Here is a 17,575-nt window from a genome sequence, read left to right as displayed (position 1 = left end):
CAGGGAAGTGTGCTGGAAGCTTTCTCTGACTGAATTCCCCCATGAGTGCAGAGGGAGGAGGAGGAGGGGCAGGAGGAAGCGAGGAAGGAGGACAAAGAGAAAATACCATGAGAACGTGTGGCCCTCTCCCTGCCCTCAGTTGTCTTTTTTTCCCTCAGGCGAGACATGTGCAAGAAAAGATGTAAAAAGCAACTTTCTTCAATAGTAGCAAGTAGACAACACCTATTACATACTAACAATGTACTGGGTGCAGAGGATGCAAGAGCAAAAATGGACACTGGTCCTGCTCCCATAGAGCCTACCATCTAGAGACAAGTGGGCCTTGTAATCCCAGATGATAAGTGCTAGACATAATAATATACAGCAGGAGAACATAATCCAGGCAAGGGGTAGGGAAGACTTCCTGGAGGAAGTGACATAATGAAAGGATTGAATGGGAGTTAGCCAGGAAAAATGAGGCAGGAGGTCAACTTTAAAAATAAATGTAAAGAAATAAACAAATACAGTGAGTCCAAGCTCCACAGCCACACCAGAACTCACACAGTGAGTCATTACAGCAAGGTGATAGATCTATAAAAATCACCCCAATGAACAGAGAGATGGAAACACAAGGCAGAGCAAATAACCCCGCTGATACACATAACGTGCCTGCCGTGGGTCAGTTTGCTTTCCAAAGGAAAACAAAGCCACCTGGTATGAGCCTGATGTGCCTGTCCCTTCACCAGTGGTTAACTCCTGGTGCTCACAGGCAGCCACAGAGAGCACTTTCTTCTCTGTGTCTGTGGCAGATTTTCCAAGAATGGCCAAAACAGTATCTCCCACCCCACATGCTATTCTGCATTGTAACCTCGCCTTTTCTCATCAAGAGGTCCAGTCTAACTATCCCCTCTCTGAATCTGGGCCGGCCTTAGAAATGTGTTTGTAACCAAGGGAATGTGGTAGAAAATATGTTGCATGACTCCCAAGGCCGGGTCAGAAGAAGGCTACCAGCTTCTGGAATGTTTGTTCTCCAGATGCCCCATCTCAGGACATTACCTCTTAGAACCCAGCTGCAGTGCTGGGAACAGCTCAAGACACATGGCCAGACACGTGCACATGCTCCAGTCAATGGTCCCAGCGGAGCCCAGCCTTTGAGAAATATCAACCCAGGCACCAGACGTGTGAAGAAAGAAGCCTTTAGAAGATTGCATTTCTCAGTTGTTTGAGTCTCCCTAGCCCTTGAAATCTTCCCAGCCGAGGCCCAGATATCAAGGAGGTACAAGCCATCCTTGCTGGGCGCTGTCTGGATGATTCACCCACAAGATTTATGAGCATAGTAAAATGGTGGCTGTTTTACACCACTAAGTGTGAGGTGGCCATTGTACAGCAATAGATAACTAGGACAGCCTCCTTGGCTCTGCGCCCAGGGCATGGTGTGAAACAGGAGCTCAATGAGGTTTTGTGAAAAAGCACCTGGAAAGACTGTGTCTGTTCCTCGGAGACAGACGTCCGCCTTCAAAGGGAGCTGTATTGAAAGATGACTCACTATCTGTCAGGTCCACATTGTCTTGACTCTGCAAAGTCTTCAGTTATCACCTAACACAGACCCTAAAATGAACCCCAAGAAGGGCAATTTTGCAGCAATCAAAATATATTTTCATCAACATCAGCTAAACGATTGCCCTGGGAAGCTCAATGCCTATGTTGACAGCACTGTAGAAACCTGCCACCAAATTCTGCAGTCAGTTCCTCTCCTTGATGCTAACAATGTATTAATAGAGGAGCAACTAGAAAATCATACCAACAAAGCCAAAGGTTTTTCCAGAGAGTTTACCGGAGGCCAGAAGCACAACTAAAGGTCACAGCCAAGGTTCCATCCTCCACAGAGGTGGAAAAGTGTGGTGATTAGAGTCTTAGGATAAAGTCTCAGCCCAGCTACTTAATGACTGGGTGAGCTTCCACATGTGATATGTTATCTCTCACACTGTTTCTCCCTCAGTGAAAAAGGCTGGCTACGGATTAAATGAGATAATATGAATGAGATGTTATTCAAATATTTATCATGCCCCTCAAATGTGCTTGCACCATTCTAAGCACGGAAAACAAATTGGTGAGCAAAGATAACTTCCCTGCCATGATAGAAATGACACACCAGTGGGGGAGACAACCAACAAAGAAATATGTAATATAATTTGGGGTGGTAATAACTAATATGAGGAAAAACAAAGCAGAGCAAGGGGATGCAGAGTGATGAGGGTGCTAAATTAGATGGAGAGGGCTGGAGAGGCTTCTCTGACAACAGTTTACAAAGACCTGGATGAAGCGAAGGACTGAACCATACACTTATCCTGGGGAACAGCATCCTAGACAGACAGAATGAGAAGAAAAAGGCTTGAGGTGGGAAAAAGAGCCAGGAGGCCCGGATGGCAGCAGAGGGGTGAGGAAATGGGATGAGGGTAGGTGATCAGGTCTTTCATAGAGTCCTGGGTCACAGCAGCAGGTCCCTTGAATCCATCAGGATGTATTCTAAGTGTGGTGGGCTCCCCGTCACCCTCTACATGAACTGCTCAGCACAGCGCCTGGCCTATTACAGCACAAGCTCAGCAAGCAGCTGGGCTGTCATGTTACTATGGACTAATGTCCAGGCAGGACGGCAGAAACACAGTCCTCAGCAGCACTGAGTTGAACCCCCACTCCAAGCAAGCCATGACGTCGGAGAGGGTAGGACCTGCAGGCTCCAGTTGGGGCTGAGATTTCCGGTCAGACAGGCAAGATGTGGAAACAAGAAAACGAAAGGAAGCCTTAACAAATGTCAGGCATTCTGCTCTCAGACAGACTCCATTACTCTGTTCTTCATGAAGATCCAAGTTGGGAGGGAACAACACTGTGTACAAGAAAACAGTATCATTTGCTTGTGACTGAGTCACTGAATGAACTGTGAGCTTGTTCAGGCTCTGACAAGGCCTTGTTTCTGTTCCTTATCTGAGGTCCTAGAGGTTCATGGTCCAATATGGCAGCCACTCGTCACATAAAATATGGCTAGGCTGGATTGAGATGTGTTCTAAGTGTAATACAAACTGGATTTCAAGACTTAGTTCCTTAAATAAGAATGTGAAATACATTATTAATAATTTTTATATTGATTACATATTGAAATAATAATATTTTGGATATACTTCATTACATTTAAAATTTAAAATTTTATTTCACTTGTTTCTTCATATTTCCTTAATGTGGCTACCAGAAAATTTTAAAATATACATATGGATGGCATTATATATCTTCTGGACACTGCCATATCAGGTGCCCTTTTTTTTTTTTTTTTTTTTTTTTGAGGAAGATTAGCCCTGAGCTAACTGCTGCCAATCCTCCTCTTTTCGCTGAGGAAGACTGTCTCTGAGCTAACATCCGTGCCCATCTTCCTCTACTTTATGTGTGGGACACCTACCCCAGCATGGCTTGCCAAGCAGTGCCACGTCCTCACCCGGGATCAGAACCGGCGAACCCCGGGCCGCCAAACAGACCATGCACACTTAACTGCTGCGCCACCAGGCCGGTCCCTCAGGTGCTCTTTAAACGTGGGCAGGAAAGAAAGGGAGGAAGAGGAATATCTCTAAGATCTTTGCATTCTTAACAGGGGTGACAGATGGAGTTTATCTTGAAAGCCAGCTCCGATTGTCTGACTGTGGTTGCCTGGAGTGCTATGTTAGAAAGCAGTCAAGGTCCTGGCTCACTGGGAAGATTGCTGGGGTTAATTTATAACATTTACCATGGATACAGGGGAGAATAGGACAGCCCATGTGCAATCTAATGATTATTCTTGTACAGAAATAAGAATATCAATAATATCTTGAGAATGCATTTTGCACTGGGCATGAGGTAGACATTTACTCTTGCTGGATATTTTGCATTCACAATTTTATTCTATTTTTCACAACAACCTTGAAAGGTAGTAATTAAAATCCTTGTCTTACCTATGTGAAAAATGAAATTCAGAGAGGTTAGATTCCCAAGCCAATAAGAAAAGGCCAGGATTTGAACCCAGTACAGCAACTCTCCAAAGCTCACACTCTAATCACAGGTTGCTGGGATGGGCACTGCTTCCTGACAAGAGAACCCCCCTGGGGTGCTGGGCTGTCAGCCTGGGACTCTGCATTCTGCTTGCTCCCCCAAGATTGGTGTCTGATTGATTCCTCAACTTGGGTCTGTGCTGACCACCTTTTGGATATAATCTAATGGTATCAGTGGAGTGCATCCTTAAGTCCTTTCCCACCTTAGAATATTAGGGCAGTGGTTCTCAAACTTTAGCATGCAGCAGAATATGAAGGGCTTGTCAAAACACAGACTGCTGGACCCTACGCCTAAAAAGGTTTACGTTCAGTTGACCGTGGGTAGGGCCTGAGGATTTGGATTTCTAATACATTCCCAAGTGGTGCTGATGTTGCTGGTCCAGGAATCACACTTTAAGAATTGTAGTCTGGATCTAGCTCCCAGGTCTTCTTGGGCACACATTAAATCATCTGAGGAATTTTTTAAATGAACCTACATCCAGCCCTAGACCAGCCCAAATGAATCAGAATCTCGATGGTGGGATCCAGACACAAGCATTTTTTTCAATCTCCTGAAGATAGACATGAAGGTTGAGAACCACTGAGTTATCTGCTCCTTCTGTGAGACAAAATTAGCAGGAAATAACCAAGCCTACTCCAACAAAGGGGCCAAGCCTTAACTGATTCACTGTGGATCGGCACAACTTCAGAGTGGAGCTCCAGCCTGGGGGTTGAGGGTGGGAGGTAGGGTGGGTGGTATGGCTTCTGGAGGCCACAGGAAAGGCACAGCAGCAGGGGATAGAGCCCCTAGAAATGCCACCCGGTAACTGACATTAATCTGCCCCATAGAGATATTTTAACAGCGATTAAAAGTCAACATGTGCTCTGTCTCTGTCCTTTGCTCCATGGCTGGCAAATCTTCCAATGTGAAGGACACTGACATTATAATTATCACCTGGCTCAACGGGAATGAAATTGGATGGAATGGAAATGATCCACATCAGTGAGGCTCCCCAAAGAGGAGAAGCAGTGCGGCTAGCATCTAATCCTGCAAAATCTACAAAGCTAAGAATTTCACGTGTAAACATCATGAGGGTTTTTTTTTCATCAAAGTAGGACAAATCCCAGAAATCTAAAAATCTGATACTGACTTCTCCCTTGGCTGTGCCAAAGTGCAAGCAGCAGAAAGTCTCTAAAACCTTCCCTTTATCCCTGTCACCAAAAAAAAAATATCAGGGACATGAAATGAAATGACTTCTTATCTGTGAAATTTTCTGGGGTTTGGTAACTTTGCAGAAGTGCAACTCAAAAGTACCCAGCATCTGCTGGACGCAAAGTTCCTGAAACACTGTCATTTTAGGTTTACTTACAGAAAAACGTTTTTCCCTCTCTAAAGACACTTTTCTTTCTTTGTAAACGCTTCTTTACTGCCTCATGGCTATGTCAAAGATGCTGACTAGCTCTAAAACACAAACACATTTTCAAATATTGATTGATTTGATTTTTCAAGATTTCTGTAACTAAAGGCCTTTTATTTAATGCCACTCCCTCTGAAGGGTCTGTATTCAGACCCAACCCTGATCCAGTTCTTGAAAAATGACCCAATTCCCACCCATATGCCACCTAATATCAGGAGATACCTTCATCCTTTATTTCTGATTGACTTGAGAATGTCAAATTTCAAATTTACATTTTTAAGATTTAAACTGCAAAACATTTCAAATTGAAGTTTGTCTGTCCTTCATCCTCTTTGAAAAGGAATCCTGTTCTTGTAGGAGGAAATCAACTACTTGCCACGTTAAAAATTACTCCATTTGCCTATTCAATTTTAACTTTTGGATTTCTACATATTAGTACTCAAATAACAAGATTTTTTTCCCCTGTGCTTCATATTTAGAAGAAGAGAAGAAATAAACTGTCAGGGTATGCGTGAGTCATATTCATTTTAACTGCTTAAATATTACAAATGGCTATCACTCCTCAGTGATAAATGGTTTAAAACCAATGCCGGAAAGTCCTCCGAAAACCGCAGTCATTCAAGACTCTGAGATGTCTGCCTGGCTCTTTCTCTTTGGACTGGAAAAAGGGGGAATACATTTTGTGATAATTTTGCCCTAAGAGGGAGCTGAAACAGCTCAAAGCCTGGGCCTGATGTAATTCTGTCGACTAGACTATTTAATTATCCCTTCTTTGGCATTCTGTTTGTCTGATACGCTTCTGGTATAGAGTCTAAACAAACCTCTATTTCATAAAATCTCCACAGAAAACACTCTTTTTCAAAATCTGCCACTACAAAATGTGTCTTGTAACTGTGCCCCTCATTCAACTGAAAAGAACCTGAAGACAGTCTACCTATAACAGTATTTATTGCCATATTGGTTTTGAAAATGTAAATAGTGATACTTATTATAATCATAGTCTCACATTCACTTTCCGTTCCATATACACACACGCCCGATGGACTACTGACCTCATAAAGGAATGATTTCAAAAGCAAACAAGACAAATAAGTTAATTTTATCTGCCCGAATTTACCTACTTAACTCTATATTCAATCGAAGCTCACCATTAATATTTGTGAAACGTTTAATCATTAGTAAACAGTATAACGAGAACTTTGCCATTCCACTTAGGAAAATTAATGCGTCTTTTAAAACACTCAAAATGTGTCTTAGAGGAGGTATGGTAGATATATCCTGGCCACATATGTGATTCTCCCACTTCATACTCAGTCAAATTAGATAAACATCACTGTGCTTACATGGAGACATTAAAAGCAAAGGTTGCAATTAAAAGATAACACACATCTCTGGGATTTGGAAGAAAGAACCACAATTATTGCCACATAAATAGGAAATGGAAAATGCTATAAACATAAATATCTAAAAGAAAAAAACATATTACTCACCACCAATCATTGGAATTAATATCACCTATTACTCCAACACTATTGCCTGGAATAAAATGGTGGTTCGTGTATAAAATGTTATCTTTTCCCATATCTTTGGCATACCATCTAATAAGTCCATTTGAAATGTGTAAGTTAAACTATAACAAGAAGTTACATGTAACTAGTACTTTAGTCAAAAAATGAAAGTTAAGACACAATTTCATTTGCTTCTCACATCAATTCTACCAGAAAAGCAGGAAATTACTATTGTCCTCATTTTGCCTGGGACCATCACCCAAGTCTCGACCTCTAGTCCAAGGATTGCGTCTTACCAAGAGTAAGGACAACACCCTGCACCAGCACTTACATCTCCCAACCACTGTCAGAGGAAAGCTCTGTCATAACCATCATTTTACAAAACTAGAAACTGAAGTACAGAGAGGTAAAGGGCACGGTTTTAGTTTCTTATTGCCATTATAAATTACCAAAAACTTAGCATCTTAAAATAATACAAATTTATTACCTTTCAGTTCTGGAGGTTAGAAGTCCAAAATGGGTCTCATTGGGCTAAAATCAAGGTGTTGGTAGGGCTGTGTTCCTCTTGGGGGACTCAAAAGAAGAATTGGTTTCTTTGCCTTTTCCAGCCTCTAGAGGCTGCCTGCGTTCTTTGGCTCATGGCCTCAATCATGCATCTTCACAAGCAGCCATGTGAGCCAAGTCCTTCTCAGGCTGCCATCTGTCTGGTTCTCTCTCTTTGGCCTCCCTTTTCTACTTATAAGGACCCTTGTGATTACATCGATTACATTGGGACCACCCAGATAACCCAGGATAATGCACATAGCTCAGAGTCAATTGATTAGCAATCTTAACTCCATCTGCAACCTTAATCCTCCTTTGCATTTTAACCTAAGACAGTAACAGGTTCCAGGCATTAGGATCTGGATACCTTCACAGGAACCATTATCTGCCTGCCACAGTGACACATAGCAAGGATGTGGTACAGCCAGGACTTGAACACGGACTTGCTTGACTCCAAAGCCCAATCACACTCAAGCCACTCTATTATATTGCTACCCTATAGGCTCAATACGATATGCAAAGTCTTCCTGCCAGGGAGGTGGAAAGCACCATCTCTACTATGTTACCTCTCCCGTCATCTACCTGAATTGCTGAGGCTTAGTCAACGGAGGCAACACAACCGAGAGTTTACACCTGGGCTACAATCTCTTCCTCCAGCCTCTGGGCAAGCCTGAGGAATATCTGACTCCTGCTTGCACTTTTTGCAATATCAAGTGAGGGAATAAAATCCTTAGAGATAAACGAGGGTCTTAGTAGGTTTGCCATGTCCTGATTACTGACCAAGGCTGCCCCTGGGCATGCTGTATTGAGTTGTGAGAACATGCAGTTATTTACACTCGCAGCTGCGCCTCAGAATGGAAACTAGGCGTGTTCCCCTCCACGTACTAAGGGACACTCAAGATTTTTAAAGTGAAGGACCATATGCCCTGCAGCTTCCCTCTGCCAGTGTGACCCAGACTAGAGTCAGTTCCCATCCCTTGGAAGCAAAACTAATCCCATACTGTCATTGGAGACCAGAAGCTGTCTGGATGTCTGAGGCCTCTAAGATCTGCTGGTGTACATGCGGCAGTATTCCCTGTTTTATCTCCTTTCTTAAAGCTAAGTAAACTTGCTGCTGGGTAAAACTACTACGTCTTGTGAATTTGATTGACAACACAATCTGAAAACAAGACCTGTTGTCTTGTTCAACCAGTGACTGAGCATCCTTCCACAATCCACACGAGAGCCATTCAGTTTCAGTACTGCTAAATATGACAAGCGTGCATTTATATTCAACTCAGACAACAACAGAAAGTCTTCTTTCTTTTTCTTGTAATAGTTACAACATTCTGTACAGCTAAGCAATATAACCAAAGGACTCTGACTAAAACCAAGGCAAATTTAATAAAAACTAAAATATACCTATATCCAAAGTACTATTTATTTTTTATAACACTGGAAGCTTTCCAAGTAAAAATGTGAAAAATGACAGAAAACCTAAAGATTTTTTTAAAGTAATTTGCTTCCACCAAACTTAGAAAGGTGGTGTTAGTAAATTACTAAAGCCCAAAGGACTGAATAGACGTTCTTACTATTATATATGATAATAATTATATGTGCTTATGGTTTGTCTACAGTATAGGATTTGTTTCCGCCAGGTCATCACGTCTTTCTGATCTGTGTATTTAGCGCAGTACACTGCCAATAGAATGCACAATGTGCGTTAAATGAACTAAGATAGTGAACTTGGGATTCTTAATAGTTGCTAGAGTTACCAAGTAATTACAAAATAAATAAACCTAGAAATAAGCAATTGGAACAATGGTGTTCTAATCTTTAGAAGCAATTTGACAGTATCAAGGCAAATTAAAGATGCACAGAATAGAAGACTTATACCAGTGTACAAATTCCAGCATTGTTTGTCATTGTAGAAACTACTCAACAGGAAAAAGAATACGGCAACTGTGGACTATCCATGTAATGGATTACTATGTAGCAATTAATATGAATAAACTAGAGTTACATATGTGAACATGGATAAATCTCAAAAGAGTTACAAGAGCAAATGCCAATTGAATATACACAGTATGATATCATTTTTATAAAATTAAAAACATGCCAAACAATACTACATATTGTCTACAGACACATGGATAGACATACATAGTAGTATAAAAACATGCATGAAAATGCTAAGTAACAAATTCAAGAGAAAGAAGAAGAAAAGTGAGATCCAAGAGCGGTAGACAGACACTTAATGCTAGCTTTACCTTTTCTTAAAGAAGTATATGTATGGCAAGCTGGCAACAAGTTAAACTTTGATAGGATTCAATGGTGGGTACAAGATTGTTCATTACATTATGCTCTACATTTTTCTATATGTTTGTAATAGTTTGCAAAAGTATTATTAAAAGAATATGCTTATCGTGTCACAAAAAGTTTATGCTGGAATGGACCCTAGAAATATTCAAGATCAGATGGCCATGATCACACGGACAGAGACCTCAGAGCAGATGATGGAAACTCTGAAACTTAAACCTAGTTTCTCCAGTTTGCACATCTGTTCTCTGTCCACTGTGCCTTACAGCATATTATAATTTGCTTTTGTTGCTGGTTCTTTTTGGTTAAATGAATTTTTATTTAAGTTTTTAATTAGAGAAAAAAAAATCCCAGTTCAGCAATTCCTTCCGTTCTTGATAACAGCCTTTGTAGCCTTAGGGGCTGTAAATTTCCAGACTGCGAGAATAAGTAAAGGTGAGAGAAAATAGCTGCAGGGCCATCCGGAAGTCTTCCCATGTCCCCCAAGCTGGAAGAAATCATTTTGCCGAAATTGCCAACACATAAACTTTCTATGGGAGAAAAACACATTTGCAGAGCTGTGGCTCAAGGGCTAGGGTGCCGTTACTCCTAATGGAGATGACGGCCATCTGTCTCACCCCTCACATGTCAACCTGAATTTCTACCAGAATCCTGAGAAGTGTCCCAGCCCAGGCTCAGTGACCAGGAGGAAATGCTGTTTCTCTCCTTCCCCAAAAAGATACTGACTGTGGAAAAAGACAGAATCAAAAAACAGTCCTTCTGTGATTTTACCTTTTTTCTTAGCGTTCCTCCCTTAACAGATAGCACAACCCTTTCCTTAAAGTCCAGAATATGAATCAATTCCGAAAGGAAGGGAAAGGGGACCAACATTTATTGAGCTTTTCTGCCAAGTGTTCCCTTATTTGAGTTTCACAATCACCCTTTGAGGCAGGTACCGGTGACCTTGTCATACAGAGGAGAAATCGGGGTTCCACAGGTCAGATAACATTCAAATTCGTGCATTTAGTACAGGCAAGAAGTCTACCTAAAATCCATAGTTTTTCTATACAATGCTTCCTAAAGTCTATAATCTTTGGCACTTCATGTCCTCTCTCAGATATTCAGTTTTTTCATCTGAAAACTGGGTGGACTATAGGAAGCTCTCTTGAACATTTTATGACTGAATTAAGTGACCCTGGGGCCAACACAGAGTTATAATCCACATAGACAACCTGCAGGAAGAGGTTAGAATAGAGCCTGTGACAAGTAATAGAGTCACTACCGTTTATCAGAGATATTGTATGAAATTTAAAAATAAATAGGCAAAAAATTGAAAGTATTCATTGCTTGATAGACCAGTCAATCTCCTCCTTGAGCTGGCCCAGGCTATCGTGGGTGAATTTATTGTCCTAAGTGTTACCTTGATTTGATGTCTCCTGGGCACAGAAACCTCCCAAATCAAACCTCATCTCCTCAGCAGGGATATGACCACAATCTTCCATCCTTTCCTAACCAGCTACCCTGATAACCAGAAGGAAAACTGGTTGATCTTCCTGACTTCCAGTTTTCAGAGCTGTTGACTCTGTTCTGCTCAGATTCTCACTTCCTCTTTCCATGAAGTCATATCACTTCTCTCCTGCAAAGACCACTGCCAGGCTCACCTCTTTCTTATACTATTCCCTTGACTAATTCAAGAGGATCCAGTGAGTTCCATTATTTCAGACTCTCTCATCTCTTTGTTGCAAGGTGAAGAGAAAATGAGACTTTTAAATTCTATTTCTACCACATGCTAAAGCTTTAATAAACATAATTGTTTACATAAAGCCTTAATAAACATATTAAACATAATTGACCTAATCTTGTCAAGCTCAGTATCATTAATCTCACCTCACTGAGGACAAAACCAAAAGTGGGCAAGACTAAAGTGACTTGTCCAAGGACACACGTATGGAAAACCAGATTCACAACCAAATCAACATGGATCTAAACCCCAAACCAAAGGGTTTCTGCACTCAAAGAACAGACTGTAGAAATTTGGATCTTTGTTTATTTTTTTCTCCTTCTCCCAAGTAGTGTCAAATGACTGCATTCTTTATTCATATTCTTTTCTTTCTAAAAGGCTAGGTCTCCCCAGTGCCAACAAGTCTTACACTGCTGGATTCCCAAGTGATATAAAAATGAAACTTCTTGTCCTCCAATAAATAACATTAATGTTGACCAAGGATATTGGACATAACTCCAAACACATTATCCTCTCCTTGAAACCAATCATACTACATCAGCACACAGAATGCCGTGCAGCTCTGGTTGCCACAGCTCAATAAAGACTTAACAAAACTTGGAGAAGCTCCAGAGACAAGCAATTAAAATATCCTAGGAGATGGAAAAGGCTGTCTTAGGCGAACGAACTAAAATCAATGAAGACCCTGAAGTCTACCAAGATAAAGACTGAGAACTGATGGATTCAGTCTGTAAAAATATATCCAGATAGATAGTGTGAGCACCCATATGCTTGATGTCATTGACATTTGCTACTTTTTGGCCATCCAGCATCCATTTCCCCTTCCCACTGGGATCTGGAGTTCCTTATGGAGAGCGTCACATCCTTCGCCACCAGTGTGTGTATTCTGGTGGAAGAGCAACTTGAGGAACTTCCCTCATATTACAGATCTGAGGGAATGGGGCCTCCCTTTCAACATGCTCAATAAAGCCAAGAGATGTCATCTGACCTAAGTTTAGCCATTCAGACTTCTCCTCTCCTTTGACTTTGAATCTTGAGAGACAGCAGAATAAGAGGCCAGAAGAAGTGGGGGCAGGGCTTATCCATTCAACCATTCCTACGGGGGGACTATTCCTCCCTTCCTGTATCCTGGCCACTAGGAACCTCCTTGATCCCAGTATCTTTCAACATGAGTTTCTCCATCCGACCAAGCACATCTATGAGCTCTTGATAGCCTTGCCATAAGTCCTTTTTTGTTTACGCTAGCCAGAGTTAGTTTCAAATACTTCTAAGGAACACATATACTCATCAAAGCCCGGATACTGTGCTACAAGACAACCCCTCTTTCACGAATAATTGTAAGAAAGGAGCAGGTTAAAAACTAGAGGGAAGAAACTGATGCAACCCAGACACTGCTAAGTAGTGTTTACCTACTAAGTGTTTACTAAGACCTGTTTACCTACTATTGCTGGATGTCTCGCAACAATCCTGTGAGGGGGGAAACAGGACTTCAATTTCACAGACTAACACTGAGGTTCAGGAAGGTTGAGTAGCTTTCCCAGGGTAAGCGGTAAGAAATGAAAGAGCATGGAATGAAACAAAAGTATGCCCCTAGTCAAATTACAAAGAATTGTAAATTGAAACAAGTGATATTTGGACTGTTTGTTTATAATCTTAGGGAATTGACATCAAGAGAGAAAACACTTCTTTACAACACCTCCGGGGAATCCTGTCAGATACAAGCCCTCAGGGCAGATGGATAGATGGACCAAAAGATGACAGACTATTGGTCTGGCTCAAGAGAAGACAATTCTTGTGCGATTAGCTTTAAAGCACAAGTCACAATTGGTGCTAATACCAAAATAGAACAAAATGTTTTATCTGAGGTTTCCATTTGAAGATGTAAGACATATTTTACTTTATATTGCACACAGAGTTTTGAACATTACAGGCAGAATGGTGAAGAAATTCACAAGTCACTACACTACTAAACGGCTTCCAACTTTCCATCTCAACAATTAGAACCTAAGGCAAAAATCCACATGACTCAGAAAATACATGAGTTCACTTCAATCAAAACCTCCTCATCAGCAGGACTGGGGACCTACACTGTAGTAAAATATACCACAAAGTAAATCATTTTGTAGAAAAACTAGAACTCTCTTGAGAATGGCAAGTGCTTTTTCTCAGAGACATTTTTTACACACATCTTGAAAAAGAGAGGGTCTCTTCTCAATTGACTCAATGTCAGTTGAAAGGGTACACATTAGCATGCCCAGGAAAATAAGACAAAGAAGAGGCTGTAGGAATGCGGGAGGAATGTGGCATGCTATTATGACCAATCTTTTCATTCTACAAAAGATAAAATTGAAGACTAGTGAAGTCAAGTGACTTATCCAAACTCCCACAGCAGTTCCTGGCCAACTTGGGGCTCAAGCTCGAGCACCCTGGTTCAGGATGGTGCTACTGCCTCTATCCCACCTTGCCCACGCTAAACTCACACACCGTACTGTGGCCAACATGCAAGAAGACACAGAAAATTATCCTTTCATCTGTGATTCTCAAGAAAGAATCATAGTAACAGAAATAGAGCTGTTTTTCTTCTTTTGTTTCAGATAGAGTTACTTCTTTTTACCTTCCCTCACACCCATTTTTTGCTGGTGTTGTTCAAAGACATGACTGATTTCCTAATCCTGTTCAACTTGGCACCACAAACCTGTTTCCAATCACATTATTAAAATGAAAGAATAGCTACTGGGTCAGTATTGTTCCCACCAGCGACATCCATTATCCTTTGACAAGTAACATGGGGGATCAGAATGCTGCCATCCATTTGCCATCTGTGTTTCAGGGATGTTTCCTGAATGAAAATCTCAACCCACCTTTTTACAGCCCATGGCTCTGCTGATGGAATGCCACCAAACAGATCGATGTCCCCATTTCCTTAATTAATGATCATCTCACCAGGCAAGAGAGAGTGGATATTGTTGCAATCTTCATAAACTTTTCTGCAAACACTGGAGCTCTCTTGAGCATTCATGGGGACGTAACAGGCTCTTATCCTGAATAATGTACTCACTCCCAAGCTTTATTTGCTCAGCCAACCCTATAAACAGATGTCCTGAAGCCTATAAAAATGATTTTTAAAAGGTACTGAAAACCACCTCTCTACCTTACCCACTACTTGCGGACGGGCTTGCCCACAAGGGCGCAGGAGGAGGACTGCAAGGCTGTGGAATGCAGGAGGGACTTCATCCTCTTCTTTGTTTTCTTTTGACTTCCTTTCCATCAGCACCATCCTAGCAATGATTCTTCAATCCAACAGCAGCAATGGTCTGCCAGTAGCAGCATTTGGTTCCCGTTTGCAGTTTGTCCGATCCTTGAAGAACTACCATTATGGTGCCCCAGATACTAACACCAGCCGGCCAGCACCTCCTCTTTAGACATCCACCACCAGTCCCATGGTATACTTCTCCACTCTCAGAGACACTAAAACTAGCTAAGCAATGTCCTCTCCTCAGATGTCTGAGTTTCAGCTCTGTGAACCCTTCTCCAAACTTCTAAATGTTAGTAATTCCAACGTCACCCTTTTGTTCCCCTAGCCCAAGGCGCCTCCTAAAGATGCTCCATCTGTGATAACTTCATGTTTTCTTTTTGCCTTTTTAATTCTTTAATATATAGTTACCGTTAATTATATTACCCGTGTTTTAAAATAACTGGTATAGTTTCTGTATCGTGGATGGATCCTGACTGATTACAAAGTTCAGTGGAGCCTACTTCCTTAAGAGCACAGACCCTGGGGCCTGACTGTCAGGGTTTCAACCTCAGCTCCACCATTAGCAGTTGTATGAAGCTAGTTGGGAAGTTAGTTCAGCTCTTTGTGTTTTTATCTGTTACCTTGGCATAATGGTAGTACCTACCTTGTAAGGTTGTTGTGAGAATTAAGGGAGTGAATAGATGTAAAGTATTAGAATAATGTCTAACCCACAGATGCACTATTAAAAAGTTGGCTACTATTCTCACAGAATGAACCGCATATGCTCAGAAACCACTGTCTCCCCTGTGGTACACTAGAAGGAAAGAGACAGTGATGATCATTTAAGGTGTTGTATTTTCTGCATTTAAATGCAGATCTGAGGTTTCTGCGGTTTTGCTGTGGTCCAGTCAGGAAAGTGAGAACACATAGCTTGCTACAATTGAGAAAAAACGAAGGAGCAAATATCATCAAAATTAAGTGGAAACATTTTCTCTCTCTTATAAAGTTTCAAACTTCTTACTGAGTACAGAGGTCAGAGACAGTAAAAGAAGAGGTATAACTTCCCAGTTGTTTTCTTAAATCAAGATTTACCGCTCATGTGATGCTGTGAGGTAGGCACAGAGAATAAGCTTTGGAGTCAGAACTGGGTTCCAGCTGCAGCCCCGCTTTTTCCAGCTCTGAGACTGACAAGTTACTAACTCCATGGCCTCAGATTCCTCAGAGCCACTGGGCCCTGGCGCTGAGCAGACATGCAAGGATTAGCAGCTGCTCATCTCCTTTCAAGAAATATTCCCTGAATAAGTTCATTTGCCTAATTTCACTTTCTGCTGTTTCTTCTGCTTTTGCCCATAAATACAATAAAAAATCATGGCTTATTCCCACATATCAGTCAAACGAAGGCCAGAATAATCTCAATGATGACTAACAAATTGGGTAAAAGGGTCTAAAATTGGTCCAGCTCCTGCAACGCTACTTTGAAGAGAGAGAGTATTCAGCTCGCCAAAGATTTGAGGACTTAAATTTGGGAAGTGCAGGCGCTTAGGAACGTCTTCACTTTCGAAGAAACTTCTTTGATGCGGTGCTTACTTGACCCACTGCATAAATGATGAGATGGGAAGAAAGGGGATGGGATTCAGGATTCACCTAGAAAGTGCTGTGTTCTAAGCAGAGAACATTTTTTGAAATAAGATGTTTGATTATTAGGGGAATCCACAGAGGAGGGTTTCTTTAAAAGAGTTGGAAACTTAGACAAACGATTGCAATAGAGCTTCCATAGGACCTGAGAAAGATGGTGATGCATATACCTCTGACCAGAGAAGAGACAGAAAACACACTAGAGACGAAGGGAAGCCAGTGCAGAACTCACAGCCAAAGAGCTTCGGGGACAAAGCTTCTGAGTCCTTCAGAGGAAGGACTGGGCCAATGTGTTTGCTGCTCAGCCAGAGGAGGAACAAAAATCTCCCTCCTAAACTGAACCTAAAACAGCCCCCAGCTGTAAATAAATAGAAATGGATGATTTATTTCTACATTATTTGCCAACTCATTTGTCTTCCATGGAAAGGAAAATTGTCTACTCTTGATCTTGAAGAGTTTCTGATTGCTCATAAATCATGTCAGAAGGCAAAAGAAGATCTCCATGTAAATACTCTGATAAGAATCATGAGCAGCAGCATGGCAACAGAATCAGGCACAAATCAGTAATTCCAGATCAGAACACGTTTCAGTCATCTAAAAATTTGTTTCCGAATTAACACTAGCTAATTTGCACAACAAAAAGCATCTACTATAAACTCAGCTTTGGAAACAACCACAGATTGTGTTTTTCTTCCAGATGATATGCAATACAAGTTAATTTAATTCTATAAGGAAAGCAAAATGATGTTGCCCAACGCATATGTACCCAGCCTTGTCTCCTAGTCATTTGTCTGCAAACCATGAGCTGGGGGCAAAATCTGGTCCCTGGGCTAAATCCAGCCTTCCAGTCAGCTACCTCTTTTTGTAAATAAAGTTTTATTGGAACACAGCTACATCCATTTCTTCACATACAATCTATGGCTGCTTTCCTACTACAATGCCAGACTTGAGTGGTCACTACTCAGACCACATGTGGCCTAGAAAGCCTAAATTATTTACTATCTGGTCCTTTCCAGAAAAAGTTTGTTCACTCCTGTCCTAAACTACTGTGCAAATACTGTCTTATATTTCATCTGCAAAGGCAGATGGAATAAGATCACTCCTAAGTCAAACTATATACAAAATTGGCTCGTAGATGCAAAGAAAAAGCTACTTGTTCAGTCTTAAAGTCATGTCCTAGTGCAGTCACG

The 17,575-nt window shown here is 41.3% G+C and overlaps 1 protein-coding gene across 4 annotated transcripts in view; it reads right to left on the bottom strand.

Moving 5' to 3' along the window:
- The window catches only part of NELL1 (neural EGFL like 1), a 779,413-nt gene that overhangs the window by 312,225 nt on the left and 449,613 nt on the right, over positions 1-17,575 (bottom strand). The gene's annotated exons all lie outside the window — the stretch shown is intronic.

The sequence above is a fragment of the Equus asinus genome, chromosome 20, assembly GCF_041296235.1.
Source record: "Equus asinus isolate D_3611 breed Donkey chromosome 20, EquAss-T2T_v2, whole genome shotgun sequence".
NCBI lineage: Eukaryota > Metazoa > Chordata > Mammalia > Perissodactyla > Equidae > Equus > Equus asinus.
This window is presented reverse-complemented; position numbering and strand designations above follow the sequence as displayed.